At 45.7% G+C, this 14584-nt stretch overlaps 1 protein-coding gene across 1 annotated transcript in view; it reads left to right on the top strand.

Annotated features, from left to right (window-relative positions):
• Window positions 1-245: 245 nt before the first annotated feature.
• LOC115127309 (protein kinase C alpha type-like) overlaps window positions 246-14584 on the top strand; it is a 103790-nt gene continuing 89451 nt past the window's right edge. Inside the window, exon 1 of the mRNA XM_065010424.1 lies at window positions 246-324. The gene's annotated coding sequence lies outside the window, so the exon portion shown is untranslated. The remainder of the gene's footprint in view (window positions 325-14584) is intronic.

Here is a 14584-nt window from a genome sequence, read left to right as displayed (position 1 = left end):
TGCTGGCTGCAGCCTGGAGCTGGTGTATGGAGGATGACTGGATGACCCATTGTGTTCAGTTTGGATGCTCTCCTAGAGGGGAGGAGGGTGAGGGTGGCTGGGGAAGGGAGATGGGGAGAGTTAGATTGGTCATGGTGTGTGAGTATGTTGTGTGTTTACATGTCATGTGTAAGGGAGAAAGATAGGGAAATGTTCCTGATTACCATCTAACTGTCCATGTCTCTTCTGCCCTCTCCTACAGTGTGCTGTTTTGTGGTCCATAAAAGGTGCCATGAGTTTGTCACCTTCTCTTGCCCTGGAGCCGACAAAGGCCCCGACACAGATGTGAGTTCCTGCACTCTCTCTCTCTCTCTCTCTCTCTCTCTGCTCTTTCTCTCTCGCTCGCTCTCTCTCTCTCTCTCTCTCTCTGCTCTTTCTCTCTCGCTGCTCTCTCTCTCTCTCTCTCTCTCTCTCTCTCTCTGCTCTCTCTGCTCTTTCTCTCTCGCTGCTCTCTCTCTCTCTCTCTCTCTCTCTGCTCTCTCTGCTCTTTCTCTCTCGCTGCTCTCTCTCTCTCTCTCTCTCTCTCTCTCTGCTCTCTCTGCTCTTTCTCTCTCGCTGCTCTCTCTCTCTCTCTCTCTCTCTCTGTCTCTGTCTCTCAATTCAAGGGCATTATTGGCATGGGAAACATATGTTAACATTGCCAGAGCAAGTGAAGTAGGTAATAAACAAAAGTGAAATAAACAACAAAAATGAACAGTTAACATTACACATACAGAAGTTCCAAAAGAATAAAGACATTTCAAATGTCATATTATGTCTATATACAGTGTTGTAACAATGTGCAAGTAGTGAAAGTACAAAAGGGAAAATAAATAAACATAAATATGGCTTGTATTTACAATGGTGTTTGTTCTTCACTGGTTGACCTTTTCTTGTGGCAACAGGTCACAAATCTTGCTGCTCTTTTCTGAATTTTGATAATTAGCGGAAATCGGCCTAATTCTGCTCTGCATGCATTATTTGGTGCTTTACGTTGGACACTTAGGATAGTTTTGCAGAATTCTGCATGCAGAGTTTCGATTAGCTTTTTGTCCCATTTTGTGAATTCTTGGTTGGGGAGTGGACCCCAGACCTCACAACCATAACGGGCAATGGGTTCTATAACTGATTCAAGTATTTTTGGCCAGATCCTAATTGGTATGTCGAATTGTGTCGAATGTAAAATCTCTCTCTCCTCTCTCTCTCTCTCTCTCTCTCTCTTCTCTCTCTCTGTCTGTCTCGTTCTCTCTTTCGCTCTCTCCCAAACACAAACACAAACACACCTTACACTGTGTAAATAAGGAGGAGTCAATTTTAGCTGTCTCATTAGCAAATGTCTCAAACTGACACAACACACACACTGACTTTGATCTTCCCAGCATCTCTCTGCAAATGCTGTATGACAAATGGCTTTGAAAACTGTCTCAAAATAACTGTGTGTGTAATGTATGAACAGCATTGTTTGTCCTGTTTGTTTTAATGAGGAGGGCCAATGTGCGAGCCAAACACAGGCCCTCCCCATCGTCCCTACACACACACACAGACACACACTCAATCACAAAACACACACATACATCCCCTTTCAGAGCCTGTTAGGGCACAGTGTTTCTTGATGGAGGGCAGCTCTGTTTAGGATGTGTGTGACCCTGTACACACTCAGTCAGTTCCCCTGTCCCTCTCTACTTCCCCCAGGCCTGTGTGTGTCCTTGGTTAGATAAGTGGCTCTGGTTTGTGGAAGGCAAGCATACCCGCAACGCTGTGTTCTGCCTGCCTGGCTGGCTGTGGCTGTGGCTGTGGCTGTGGCTGTGTGTGTGTGTGTGTGTGTGTGTGTGTGTGTGTGTGTGTGTGTGTGTGTGTGTGTGTGTGTGTGTGTGTGTGTGTGTGTGTGTGTGTGTGTGTGTGTGTGTGTGTGTGTGTGTTTACGCTGTGACCATGATGATTAGGATGATGATGTTTGTTTAGGGCGTGTTACTGTGGCAGCCGGAATAAACACAAACATAGATCCACTTAGAACACACACACACACACTCAGAGCAGTATAGGCTGCTTCAGGGTTCCCCAACTGTCAGCCCAAAGCATTCCCACCCATAATAGAGAGATATACAGTATGTGATCGTATACAAATGTAAGCAAGGTTTGAAATTATTATGTTTTAGTCCAATATTATATCTGTTTGGGCTTCTTGCGGTCAATTTGCAGTCTACAAAGTCTTTGTAATTATGTTCGCTGAAGAAGAAATCGGCCCGTGGCTGAATCTAGTTGACGGTCCCTGGCCTACTGTATGTGAACATCCCCGACACAAGCACCCCTTTGTCCCATTTGTGCAGTGCTGCTTGTCTACACTTTGATCAGTCATGTACAAACACAAACACACACAGCCAGCCAATTAGAAGTGAATGTTTGGGCTATCAGAAATAGGACTGGGACAATTACCGTATAATCATATAACTGAGGATTATGGATGAAGAAATCAAATAACCATCAGAACCGTTTTAAAATGTTTGTTTTGCTGTTGGTTTTTGTGGAAGGCATGCTAACGAGACTGTTCCCTCCTTAGCAGACACACACACACACACACACACACACACACACACACACACACACACACACACACACACACACACACACACACATTAACACACACAGTTTGTGCAAGCAAGCACACACAAACACACACCCTGTTCCATCACGTGTAAATGTGTCAGCCATAAACACTGCTAATATGATTTGAGTGTGTGGATAATGACTTTTGATAACCACTGTTTACTTACTGAGTTGAACATTTTGTCTACTTGAACAACTTAGATTTGATGTTGTATTTTACACACACGCACGCACGCACGCACGCACGCACGCACGCACGCACGCACGCACACACACACACACACACGCACACACACACACACACACACACACACACACACACACACACACACACACACACACACACTGGACCCCTTTTGCTGCTGGCTGTGAGTGTTCCCTCCTGTCAAGCCTGTTTAGGCCTGCCTGTTTCCTGCTGGCTCTGTGTAACCAGTCCAGCCTCTACCCAGTCACTGGGCTCTGTTTAAACAGAACAGGGGACTTAGTGTTGCACAGGTGACAGCCCTGTCTGAATACTAAAATAGTGCAAGGTGGTTGCTACTGGTGCTCATCACTTCTCAGACTGGTTTCCATCCTTCTTCATTTCTTCCTCTCCTCCTCTATTTCTTCTCCTTCTCTATTTCCTCATCTTCACTGGTCTAGAAGGACCAAGATAGAGACTTGATACAGATGAAAGCAACATGGTGGTGATGAAGGAACAGTAACATGGTGGAGGTGAAGGAACAGTAACATGATGGAGGTGAAGGAACAGTAACAGGGTGGATATAAAGGAATAGTAACATGGTGGAAGTGAAGGAACAGTAACATGATGGAGGTGAAGGAACAGTAACATGGTGGAGGAACAGTAATATAGTGGAGGAACAGTAACATGATGGAGGTGAAGGAACAGTAACATGGTGGAGGTGAAGGAACAGTAACATGATGGAGGTGAAGGAACAGTAACATGATGGAGGTGAGGAAACATTAACATGGTGAAGGAACAGTAACATAATGGAGGTGAAGGAACAGTAACATAATGGAGGTGAAGGAACAGTAACATGATGGAGGTGAAGGAACAGTAACATGGTGGAGGTGAAGGAACAGTAACATAATGGAGGTGAAGGAACAGTAACATGATGGAGGTGAAGGAACAGTAACATGGTGGAGGTGAAGGAACAGTAACATGATGGAGGTGAAGGAACAGTAAAATGGTGAAGGAACAGTAACATGGTGAAGGTGAAGGAACAGTAACATGATGGAGGTGAAGGAACAGTAACATGATGGAGGTGAATGAACAGTAACATGATGGAGGAACAGTAACATGATGGAGGTGAAGGAACAGTATCATGATGGAGGTGAAGGAACAGTAACAGGGTGGATGTGAAGGAACAGTAACATGGTGGAGGTGAAGGAACAGTAACATGATGGAGGTGAAGGAACAGTAACAGGGTGGAGGAACAGTAACATGATGGAGGTGAAGGAACAGTAACATGCTGGAGGGGAAAGAACAGTAACATGATGGAGGTGAAGGAACAGTAACATGGTGGAGGTGAAGGAACAGTAACATGATGGAGGTGAAGGAACAGTAACATGGTGAAGGAACAGTAACATGGTGAAGGTGAAGGAACAGTGACATGATGGAGGTGAAGGAACAGTAACATGATGGAGGTGAATGAACAGTAACATGAAGGAGGAACAGTAACATGATGGAGGTGAAGGAACAGTATCATGATGGAGGTGAAGGAACAGTAACAGGGTGGATGTGAAGGAACAGTAACATGGTGGAGGTGAAGGAACAGTAACATGATGGAGGTGAAGGAACAGTAACATGGTGGAGGAACAGTAACATGATGGAGGTGAAGGAACAGTAACATGCTGGAGGGGAAGGAACAGTAACATGGTGGAGGTGAAGGAACAGTAACATGATGGAGGTGAAGGAACAGTAACATGGTGGAGGTGAAGGAACAGTAACACGGTGGAGGTGAAGGAACAGTAACATGATGGAGGTGAAGGAACAATAACATGATGGAGGTGAAGGAACAGTAACACAATGGAGGTGAAGGAGCAGTAACATGGTGGAGGTGAAGGAACAGTAACACGATGGAGGTGAAGGAACAGTAACATGGTGGAGGTGAAGGAACAGTAACACGATGGAGGTGAAGGAATAGTTACATGATGGAGGAACAGTAACACGATGGAGGTGAAGGAACAGTAACATGGTGGAGGTGAAGGAACAGTAACATGATGGAGGTGAAGGAACAGTAACAGGGTGGAGGTGAAGGAACAGTAACATGATGGAGGTGAAGGAACAGTATCACGATGGAGGTGAAGGAACAGTTACATGATGGAGGAACAGTAATATAGTGGAGGAACAGTAACATGGTGGAGGTGAAGGAACAGTAACATGATGGAGGTGAAGGAACAGTAACATGGTGAAGGTGAAGGAACAGTAACATGATGGAGGAACAGTAACATGATGGAGGTGAAGGAACAGTAACACGGTGGAGGTGAAGGAACACTAACCTGATGGAGGTGAGGAAACATTAACATGGTGGAGGAACAGTAACATAATGGAGGTGAAGGAACAGTAACATGATGGAGGTGAAGGAACAGTAACATGATGGAGGTGAATGAACAGTAACATGATGGAGGTGAAGGAACAGTAACATGGTGGAGGAACAGTAACATAATGGAGGTGAAGGAACAGTAACATGATTGAGGTGAAGGAACAGTAACATGGTGGAGGTGAAGGAACAGTAACATGATGGAGGTGAAGGAACAGTAAAATGGTGAAGGAACAGTAACATGGTGAAGGTGAAGGAACAGTAACATGATGGAGGTGAAGGAACAGTAACATGATGGAGGTGAATGAACAGTAACATGATGAGGAACAGTAACATGATGGAGGTGAAGGAACAGTATCATGATGGAGGTGAAGGAACAGTAACAGGGTGGATGTGAAGGAACAGTAACATGGTGGAGGTGAAGGAACAGTAACATGCTGGAGGGGAAAGAACAGTAACATGATGGAGGTGAAGGAACAGTAACATGGTGGAGGTGAAGGAACAGTAACATGATGGAGGTGAAGGAACAGTAACATGGTGAAGGAACAGTAACATGGTGAAGGTGAAGGAACAGTGACATGATGGAGGTGAAGGAACAGTAACATGATGGAGGTGAATGAACAGTAACATGATGGAGGAACAGTAACATGATTGAGGTGAAGGAACAGTATCATGATGGAGGTGAAGGAACAGTAACAGGGTGGATGTGAAGGAACAGTAACATGGTGGAGGTGAAGGAACAGTAACATGATGGAGGTGAAGGAACAGTAACATGCTGGAGGGGAAGGAACAGTAACATGGTGGAGGTGAAGGAACAGTAACATGATGGAGGTGAAGGAACAGTAACATGGTGGAGGTGAAGGAACAGTAACACGGTGGAGGTGAAGGAACAGTAACATGATGGAGGTGAATGAACAGTAACATGATGGAGGAACAGTAACATGATGGAGGTGAAGGAACAGTATCATGATGGAGGTGAAGGAACAGTAACAGGGTGGATGTGAAGGAACAGTAACATGGTGGAGGTGAAGGAACAGTAACATGATGGAGTTGAAGGAACAGTAACAGGGTGGAGGAACAGTAACATGATGGAGGTGAAGGAACAGTAACATGCTGGAGGGGAAAGAACAGTAACATGATGGAGGTGAAGGAACAGTAACATGGTGGAGGTGAAGGAACAGTAACATGATGGAGGTGAAGGAACAGTAACATGGTGAAGGTGAAGGAACAGTGACATGATGGAGGTGAAGGAACAGTAACATGATGGAGGTGAATGAACAGTAACATGATGGAGGAACAGTAACATGATTGAGGTGAAGGAACAGTATCATGATGGAGGTGAAGGAACAGTAACAGGGTGGATGTGAAGGAACAGTAACATGGTGGAGGTGAAGGAACAGTAACATGATGGAGGTGAAGGAACAGTAACATGCTGGAGGGGAAGGAACAGTAACATGGTGGAGGTGAAGGAACAGTAACATGATGGAGGTGAAGGAACAGTAACATGGTGGAGGTGAAGGAACAGTAACACGGTGGAGGTGAAGGAACAGTAACATGATGGAGGTGAAGGAACAATAACATGATGGAGAAGAAGGAACAGTAACACGATGGAGGTGAAGGAGCAGTAACATGGTGGAGGTGAAGGAACAGTAACACGATGGAGGTGAAGGAACATTAACACGATGGAGGTGAAGGAACAGTTACATGATGGAGGAACAGTAACACGATGGAGGTGAAGGAACAGTAACATGGTGGAGGTGAAGGAACAGTAACACGATGGAGGTGAAGGAACAGTAACATGGTGGAGGTGAAGGAACAGTAACATGATGGAGGTGAAGGAACAGTAACAGGGTGGAGGTGAAGGAACAGTAACACGATGGAGGTGAAGGAACAGTTACATGATGGAGGAACAGTAATATAGTGGAGGAACAGTAACATGGTGGAGGTGAAGGAACAGTAACATGATGGAGGTGAAGGAAGAGTAACATGGTGAAGGTGAAGGAACAGTAACATGATGGAGGAACAGTAACATGATGGAGGTGAAGGAACAGTAACACGGTGGAGGTGAAGGAACAGTAACCTGATGGAGGTGAGGAAACATTAACATGGTGGAGGAACAGTAACATAATGGAGGTGAAGGAACAGTAACATGATGGAGGTGAAGGAACAGTAACATGATGGAGGTGAATGAACAGTAACATGATGGAGGTGAAGGAACAGTAACATGGTGGAGGAACAGTAACATAATGGAGGTGAAGGAACAGTAACATAATGGAGGTGAAGGAACAGTAACATGATTGAGGTGAAGGAACAGTAACATGGTGGAGGTGAAGGAACAGTAACATGGTGAAGGTGAAGGAACAGTAACATGATGGAGGTGAAGGAACAGTAACATGATGGAGGTGAATGAACAGTAACATGATGGAGGAACAGTAACATGATGGAGGTGAAGGAACCGTATCATGATGGAGGTGAAGGAACAGTAACAGGGTGGATGTGAAGGAACAGTAACATGGTGGAGGTGAAGGAACAGTAACATGATGGAGTTGAAGGAACAGTAACAGGGTGGAGGAACAGTAACATGATGGAGGTGAAGGAACAATAACATGATGGAGGTGAAGGAACAGTAACATGATGGAGGAAGAAGGAACAGTAACATGATGGAGGTGAAGGAACAGTAACATGATGGAGGTGAAGGAACAGTTACATGATGTTAGTAACATGATGGAGGTGAAGGAACAGTAACAGGAGGTGAAGGAACAGTAACATGGTGGAGGTGAAGGAACAGTAACACAATGGAGGTGAATGAACAGCAACATGATGGAGGAACAGTAACATGATGGAGGTGAAGGAACAGTAACAGGGTGGATGTGAAGGAACAGTAACATGGTGGAGGTGAAGGAACAGTAACATGATGGAGGTGAAGGAACAGTAACATGCTGGAGGGGAAGGAACAGTAACATGCTGGAGGTGAAGGAACAGTAACATGATGGAGGTGAAGGAACAGTAACATGGTGGAAGTGAAGGAACAGTAACACGATGGAGGTGAAGGAACAGTAACATGATGGAGGTGAAGGAACAATAACATGATGGAGGTGAAGGAACAGTAACATGATGGAGGTGAAGGAGCAGTAACATGGTGGAGGTGAAGGAACAGTAACACGATGGAGGTGAAGGAACAGTTACATGATGGAGGAACAGTAACACGATGGAGGTGAAGGAACAGTTACATGATGAAGGAACAGTAACATGGTGGAGGTGAAGGAACAGTAACACGATGGAGGTGAAGGAACAGTAACATGATGGAGGAACAGTAACATGATGGAGGTGAAGGAACAGTAACATGATGGAGGAACAGTAACATGGTGGAGGTGAAGGAACAGTAACATGATGGAGGAACAGTAACATGATGGAGTTGAAGGAACAGTTACATGATGGAGGAACATTAACACGATGGAGGTGAAGGAACATTAACATGATGGAGGTGAAGGAACAGTAACATGATGGAGGTGAAGGAACAGTAACATGATGGAGGAACAGTAACATGGTGGAGGTGAAGGAACAGTAACATGATGGAGGAACAGTAACATGATGGAGTTGAAGGAACAGTTACATGATGGAGGAACATTAACACGATGGAGGTGAAGGAACATTAACATGATGGAGGTGAAGGAACAGTAACATGATGGAGGTGAAGGAACAGTAACATGATGGAGGAACAGTAACATGATGGAGGTGAAGGAACAGTAACATGATGGAGGTGAAGGAACAGTAACATGATGGAGGTGAAGGAACAGTAACATGATGGATGGAGGTGAATCCTCCACAATCTTGGCTGTTTCACACCTGACCTCAGTGTGAATGACTAACTACCATCCCTCCACTCCTCCACATCCCTTCACTCCTCCATCCATCCATCCATCCATCCCTGCCCACCGGCCCTTGACTCAGGTGTCATGGGTCTCTCGCTGTCCTTTTCCCCTCTCTCTCGCTCTCTCCCCTTTGTCTGGCTGGAAGCTAGAGGCTGGACCTGCAATGAGCGCAGACACACTCACGCATGATATACGCAAGCACACACATATAGTATGTACTGTATATATACACACACACTGCTATGGGTCATGACCTCTGTACCACCCTCAGACCATGGATGACATCATCAATGGTTTGATTGATACAAATGGCGCAAGAGAGAGAGAGAGAGCGAGAGAGAGAAAGAGAAAGGGAAAGAGCACAGGGAAGAGAATAAAAGAGTTGGTTCACATTAGCATCTATAGTAAAAGCAGTGCTTGACTTTTAATGAGTACCGGCACCTATTTCAGTCAGAGTCAAGCAATGGTGAAAGTGGTCCTTCTTTCTCTCCAGTCACCTTTCATTCACCCTGATGGACCTGTGACACACTCTACTGATTTGCATGTCAAGCTTCCTTCCAAAGAGCAACCAGTGAATGGAAATCATTGGAAACCCCGAGCCATGGAGGCTGTAGAGATACATGTATATAATGACAATGGCCACCAGCCAAAGCTCACTCACTGTGCCTTTAAAGCCAGATTGTTTGAGGCAATGTCATTTGGGGATTAGTGTTAGTCCAGATTGCAAGACTGATGTTGCAATGATTATTTCTCTATATGTATATTGGTGTTGCTGCGTTTCCGTTTTGTATTTCCTCTTTTGAACCATTTGTCTTTGGTCTGTTCATGTCACTCTCCTGGAGCTTGTTTTAGCTGTGTTCAGAGCTCTTCTATCTGATTGCCTCTTCTGCATCTGCATGGGTTTGATATTGTGTGTGTGTGTGTGTGTGTGTGTGTGTGTGTGTGTGTGTGTGTGTGTGTGTGTGTGTGTGTGTGTGTGTGTGTGTGTGTGTGTGTGTGTGTGTGTGTGTGTGTGTGTGTGTGTGTGTGTGTGTGTGTGTGCATGCGTGCGTCTTATTTCCTTCTAAGCCACCGCCGTGCATTTGGCATTAAAATCAATGTGTTGTTGTTGTAGGATCAGCTTCTTTTTTTGTTGTTGCTCTTGTCTGATGCTCCGTTCTGATTTGCTTTTACAATCAGTAGAGATGAATGACCTGCCACCGTACCAATGATTTTCAATTTATTTTCTCCTAACTCCCGCCCTCTTAAGTAATCAATCCATGGCTCTGTTTATGTCAGAGGTTTATCATGGTCTAGGAGTAGCCAATGGTATTTCTTATTGAGGAAGATCAAGACAGTTCTGTGTTACAGTGAACAATGTATTCTACATCTATCTGGTTAGGATTCACAGTAACTGGAGTCAGAAACATCATAAATATTCCTCCCTGGGAAATGGATTTTAAAGCCGACTTTCTGATGGTCTACAAATAGAAAAAGAGAGAGATTTACAACATTGGCCTTGAATAATGATTTAGATCCATGCCATTAAGATCTATGACTTAATGGCCCACCGTTACAACTACATACTCCTGACCTCCTCTCTCATTATGGGACTCCTTAACACCTGGCCCCATCAGCTCTGGGACCCTGCTAAAGTGTAGGCAACATTACAGCATAGGGCCTTAATTGCTGTGACAAGCTGAACTAGTGGTATCATTAGCCAGGTGTCTCTGTGGGCATACTGAGGCTGCGTCACAAATGGAACCCTATTCCCTATGTAGTACACTACTTTTGATCAGGGCCCATAGGGTTCTGGTCAAAGTAGTGCATTATATAGGGAACAGGGTGCCATTTGTGACAGGGCCTGTAGCTCCTCCTGGAGAGAAGAGGACAGAGCTGTGGAGAGCCAGGCAGGGGAGGTGTTAAGAGATCTACTTGAAATGAAAGTAGATTATTGAAGACATGAATTGAGTTGGAATTGGAAGCATCAGTTAGGAGGTGATAATAGCTTTCTCACTGCGATCCAGAGGGTTACATTACTACCTAGAATGGCCACATGAACTCACAGTTGCAACCATTGATTTATAAGTGTTTATTATTGATCATGTATGATATACCCATCAATTGAATGAGAACAGTTTGTATTGTCAAATGTATAAACACATGATAGATGGTACCTTAGTGTAGATTAAGCTATGATACCGGTATGTCAGATTTGTTCACTGATAAACAGGTATGGATCTGTGTAGCCAGGGTATTACATCACAGACTGTTTGCAATTTGTCTTTTCTCTCAAGGTGCCTTTGGGGCAGGGCCAGATTCTGAGACAGAGAAAGATAGATAGATAGAGAGAGAGAGTAAGCGGGGGGAGAGAAGAGAGGGAGATAGAGGGGGTGGGGGAAGAGGAGAGAGAGAGAGAGTAAGCGGGGGAGAGAAGAGCTGGGAGATAGAGGGGTGGGGAAGAGGAGAGAGAGAGATAGAGAGAGAGTAAGCGGGGGAGAGAAGAGAGGGAGATAGAGGGGGTGGGGGAAGAGGAGAGAGAGAGATAGAGAGAGAGTAAGCGGGGGAGAGAAGAGCTGGGAGATAGAGGGGGTGGGGGAAGAGGAGAGAGAGAGATAGAGAGAGAGTAAGCGGGGGAGAGAAGAGAGGGAGATAGAGGGGGTGGGGGAAGAGGAGAGAGAGAGATAGAGAGAGTAAGCGGGGGAGAGATGAGAGGGAGATAGAGGGGGTGGGGGAAGAGGAGAGAGAGATATAGAGAGAGAGTAAGCGGGGGAGAGAAGAGCTGGGAGATAGAGGGGTGGGGGAAGAGGAGAGAGAGAGATAGAGAGAGAGTAAGCAGGGGGAGAGAAGAGAGGGAGTTAGAGGGGGTGGGGGAAGAGGAGAGAGAGAGATAGAGAGAGAGTAAGCGGGGGAGAGAAGAGAGGGAGATAGAGGGGTGGGGGAAGAGGAGAGAGAGAGATAGAGAGAGAGTAAGCGGGGGAGAGAAGAGAGGGAGATAGAGGGGGTGGGGGAAGAGGAGAGAGAGAGATAGAGAGAGAGTAAGCGGGGAGAGAAGAGAGAGAGATAGAGGGGGTGGAGGAAGAGGAGAGAGAGAGAGAGTAAGCGGGGGAGAGAAGAGAGAGAGATAGAGGGGGTGGGGGAAGAGGAGAGAGAGAGAGAGTAAGCGGGGGAGAGAAGAGAGAGAGAGAGGGGGGGGGAAGAGGAGAGAGAGAGAGTAAGCGGGGGAGCGAAGAGAGAGAGAGAGGGGGTGGGGGAAGAGGAGAGAGAGAGAGAGAGAGAGAGAGAGAGAGAGAGAGAGAGTAGAGGGGAGAGAAGAGAGAGATAGAGGGGATGGGGGAAGGAGAGAGAGAGAGTAAGCGGGGGAGAGAAGAGATGGAGATAGAGGGGGTGGGGGAAGAGGAGAGAGAGAGATAGAGAGAGAGTAAGCGGGGGAGAGAAGAGAGAGAGATAGAGGGGGTGGGGGAAGAGGAAGAGGAGAGAGAGAGAGAGAGAGAGAGAGAGAGAGAGAGAGAGAGAGAGTAAGCGGGGGGAGAGAAGAGAGAGAGAGGGGGTGGGGGAAGAGAGAGAGAGAGAGAGAGAGAGAGAGAGAGAGAGAGAGAGAGTAAGCGGGGAGAGAGAGAGAGAGAGAGAGAGAGAGAGTAAGGGGGGAGAGAGAGAGAGAGAGGGGGTGGGGGAAGAGGAGAGAGAGAGAGAGAGAGAGGGGGTGGGGGAAGGAGAGAGAGAGAGAGAGAGAGAGAGAGAGAGAGAGAGAGAGAGAGAGAGAGAACGAACAGAGCTCCTCTCTACCATGGGTATGAATCTTACCCTCGGCCACTGACATAAAAAAGTGTTCTTTCAAAACAATGCTATGAAAACGAGTGGGAGAGGAAGAGAGGGAGCTGGAGAGAGGTGGAGAGAGAAGATGAAAAGAAAAGAGATGTGGCTTGTCGGCTCTTCGTCCCTGGGACACTTTGACAGGTGGAGAGGTAGAGTGTGACAAATCCCTCGTTTCGCCCTCTCCCCTCTTTGGCTTTGGGAATATAAATTCATGTGAAAGAGAAATACCTAGATTGCAGCATGGTGTCTTACAAAACCATTGCTTTCAGCCTATAGAGTTGGCTACCGTTTTGATCTGTGACTTTGAGTGACATTATCAAATGAACAGTACTTAGACATATTCTGTGCTGATCTGATTCTCCCCTTGTTCACTGTTAATAAATCTGTTGACTGCCGAGGCCCTCAGCTGCCTTGCATAGACCTACATCTTTATCTGACAGTAATGGCCGTGTTCCACGCTATTAGCCTGCCTGTCACAGGCCATTAACCCTGCTAGTGGCTCACTGCTACACTTACCCACAGCAACAGCCACCGCAAACAAAACGCTAACCCACAGCAACACCTGGGAGAGCCAGCCAGCCGCCCAGGCAACAGCATTTAGCCAGGCATTTAGCCATTACCCTGCTAGCAGCTCACTGCTAACAAATCGCTAACTCAAAGCAACAGGCAACAGCAGTTAGCCAGGCTACCTCTAACTCGCTAAAACAGCCATTACCATGCTAGCGGCTCGCTGCTAACAAACCGTTAACTCTAAGCAACCAGCCGTGAGCTCACTCCACATGTTAGTTCTGTTAGGTTCTAAATAACAGGGTAAAAACTGACGGACAACTATAACCAAGTTTATTCACGCAAAGGGTTGGACAGCTGAACAGACAAAGACATTTTTCCACCAGCACAAGTATATAGACCCCAATTTGGATGAAGTATCCTCTTTCCCTCTGAACAGTACATCTTTATTTCTAGGCAGGAAGTTAGGTGATGCGGGCAATAAACTGTTCCTTCTCCTTTAATGTGACCTGACCTCGGCCCCCATTCCTCACTAAACCACGTCTCTCCACTGTTATCAGTGACTGCAACCATGTGATTGCCTTTCCTTTACTCAGAACATTCCAAGCTTAATTGCCTCCACCATATACATTCCTCCCCCAGATAACCATTAACTGCTGGTGTAGAAACCAGACTATGGCATTCCTCATTTCCATAGGATACCTGATAATTAACAATATTTCAAGTTTAGGAGTCAGAACCCATCAGTTCTAAACCATGCAGAACAGATGACAGCTAGAGTCTGTTGAGACCTTCACCTTCACTAGGGGGACGTTGTCTATGAGCACTGATCTAAGGTCAGTTGTTCAGTGCATTTCCGGCCTAATGGTTAAGGTTTGGATTTGAATAATGTTGTTGATAATCTCTCTGTCTGTAAATCATCAGCACATGCAGACTAGTGGTTAGATGACTGTCAGCCGAGTTCTTGTGTAGAAATGGATATGAGACGAGAATGATGGTAGAGCTAACAGAAAGATGATGTTAACCCTCTTGAGACCCCAGATATTTAAGAGGAAAACGTGATCACCTTTCAGAAATAATTCTAATAGACTTCTGAGTAAACTAAAATAATGTTTATTTTAATTATCTGTTTTTGGAAAACAATTTTCTGGAAACATTACAAAAATGCAACATTGAACCTATGAACAGACATGTTGATATGTTTAGTATATCAAGCAATATATACTGTCGACCATACAGTGGGGC

The sequence above is a fragment of the Oncorhynchus nerka genome, linkage group LG26 (genome assembly GCF_034236695.1).
Source record: "Oncorhynchus nerka isolate Pitt River linkage group LG26, Oner_Uvic_2.0, whole genome shotgun sequence".
Classification (NCBI taxonomy): Eukaryota; Metazoa; Chordata; class Actinopteri; order Salmoniformes; family Salmonidae; genus Oncorhynchus; species Oncorhynchus nerka.
The sequence above is the reverse complement of the archived record's forward strand: the minus strand, read 5'-3'. Positions and strand labels throughout refer to the sequence as shown.